Below are 2,653 nucleotides of genomic sequence, written 5' to 3' on the forward strand. Positions count from 1 at the left end.
CACTACTTCTCCATGGACAAAAGGGGTGAAAGTAAAAGAAGTAGAAACCGTTAATGATTGGTTCAAAGTTAGCACAGGTGTGTCAGGACTAAATAATAACTGGTTATTAATGGTAGAGAAGGCTGCTAAATTARCCCAGCAAGATTGTGTAGTTTGTATGGAACCAAGACCTTTACTAACCCCAGCAACCATTACCAAGCAATGCTTATTAGAAGTGATGAGTAAAACTAATCCTAATAGCAGCTGTGKGATTTATGATTCAATATTTCCTCTTGCAGCAGCTGATGAAAAGAAACCTTTCTTTTCTAAAAGATAGCTCCAGGGAATTTYACATGTATCAAAATAACAGGGAGTGGGAAGAGATTAGGAAATCTTTCTGGTACAATGTTTTTAACCCCGTCTCTCCTGCAGATGTCTGGTGGTGGTGAGATGATGACAGACTTTTTAATAAGTTACCCTGAAAGGTTACAGGTTTCTGTGCTCTAATTTCTTTACTATTGCCTGTATCYGTTTATCCTATGTCAGCAACAGATCTAACACATGTTCTGTCTTACCATTTGCAGAAACGAGAGCTGTCATGGGAACATAATGCGTCTACATACATCCATGCCATCCGAGTCCCTCACGAATATAAATTGGCCGGCTAAATTGCAGCAGGTTTTGAATATACAATTTGTTGGTGGTGTACTGTAAACAATAACGTAGACAGGATCAATTTCATTCATTACAACGTGCAAAATCTAGGCAACTGGACACAGGCTGGGTTCGAGGCAGTTCATGAACAGCTGGCCGCTACTTCACTGATGGCTTTCCGAAACCGTATAGCTCTTGACATGTTGCTAGCTGAGAAAAAGGGTGTGTGTGTTATCTTTGGAGAAAGATGTTGTATATATCTGCCAAACAACGCAGCAGCCGATGGGAGCCTGACGAAGGCCATTACAGGGCTTCGTACCCTTAATGGCAAAATGAAGGAAKCCTCTGGAATAAACACCTCMATGTGGGATACATGGTTGGATGTTTTTGGAAGGTACCGGACCCTTGTGTCCTCTGCTTTAGTATCAATGGCAGTCTTTGCTGCCACTCTAACCTTGTGTGGATGCTGTTGTATTCCTTGCCTGCGTTCTTTGTTTAACCGCATCATCACCACAGCAATTTTGCCCATGGAGGACCAGATGGCACAGATGTATCCTTTGTTGATCACAGATTCTGAGTCTGACGAAGAATCCTCTGCTGAGGATTCCTCTGACTTGTATTTAGATCCTAATTTTTGGACTGAGTACAACCCTTGAGTGTAAGAACATTTGCGTTCCTAAAAATGAACTCCCAGCTGAAAATTGTTTGAAGTGGCTGTTTAGGAGGGATGTGAGACTTAGAACAAATATTTGATAAACAGGGAGGAATGTTAGATCAATTGTATTATTATCAAATGTTAATTGTTTTATATACCTTTATAATGTTCTTGTCTTATATGCTTTTATTTGTTTAGTTACATCTTTTTGGAATGTTCCTTTATTGTTAAATTACTCTGATTCCTTTCTCAGAAGGCCTCTCTGAAGAAGAGCAGTGACAACAGCTTTCTGCAGTAATCATTCAGTGGAACATTCTGCTTTTTGACCTGTTAGATAGCTGTAAACCATCGCCGTGAAGACGAACAACTTGCTCTGTTCGACCCTGTGTCACGAACTGGATAATCTAGTGCAAGATAGATTGTGTTGTTAGTTAGTGATAATCATTGGCGCTGTAACTGTGTGATGAAGTGTTTTTCCCCTCCCTTTAGAGTTACAGCGCTCTCTGTRATCAGGGATCCTAAAGACAGTAAAACAGAGGGGCAGGCAAATGTGCTTTCAGAGCGGTAGGAGATTGTAACTGAAAGCACATCTCTGTTCTCCTCGCGAGTAAGAAAAAGAATCTAACTCTCTTGTCTTTCCTGTGTTATTTAATCTGGGTTAATAGGTGTCAACTCTGACAGTTGAGTTGGTGGTGTGGCCTGTTGCAGCTCATTTGGATTTAAAGTGACAGCACCTAAAGCATCTGGATCTCAGACTAAAATCTATTTATCAAAGAATAATTTTGATTAAAAATGTAATGGACATGTTTTGTATCGCCCACAGACCGATCCCAACCTGTTGAAGGATGGATCACCTGCAAAACTCAGGATTTAATTACTTCATTTGGTGAATTTTTCTGGATGTGAACAAAGTTGTATAAAAGCTGCAGACACAARTTCCTTGTTATAAAACTTTTTGGCTCCTTTCAGCTGCAGTTATTCAAATAATAAGGCGTTGCTTGTAAAGATGAGTTTGTTTTGGTTTTAACCCCTCGTGCTCCTGGTTTTCTGCCTCCTCTTCCTGGTATYACTAAAGGATAAACTGGAGACGTTCAGCAGARAGYTTTTCCCCTCAGGGAACTTTCTGTCTGTTTGTTGATCTGAGTTTGTTCAGGCTTGTGCTCCCTGGAACAAATCCAAACCAATAAACAACCTGGCAGCGTTTGGGTTCAGGAGCATGTTCCTGAAGTGAACAGTCCAGTTTCCCAGCAGATGTTAACCAACACGGATTGACTTCAGTCTGCAGAGCTGCGGCTGCATCGGGTCGGTTCTGGTGGGTTTGACAGGAAAACCGCCTCCTGGTTCTTCATCCTGCAGCGGAGAGAC

The 2,653-nt window shown here is 41.3% G+C and overlaps 1 protein-coding gene across 1 annotated transcript in view; it reads left to right on the forward strand.

Annotated features, from left to right (window-relative positions):
• Positions 1-2,391: 2,391 nt before the first annotated feature.
• Positions 2,392-2,653, forward strand: part of LOC103481338 (uncharacterized) — a 4,505-nt gene continuing 4,243 nt past the window's right edge. Inside the window, exon 1 of the mRNA XM_017309082.1 lies at positions 2,392-2,600. The gene's annotated coding sequence lies outside the window, so the exon portion shown is untranslated. The remainder of the gene's footprint in view (positions 2,601-2,653) is intronic.

The sequence above is a fragment of the Poecilia reticulata genome, linkage group LG2 (genome assembly GCF_000633615.1).
Source record: "Poecilia reticulata strain Guanapo linkage group LG2, Guppy_female_1.0+MT, whole genome shotgun sequence".
NCBI lineage: Eukaryota > Metazoa > Chordata > Actinopteri > Cyprinodontiformes > Poeciliidae > Poecilia > Poecilia reticulata.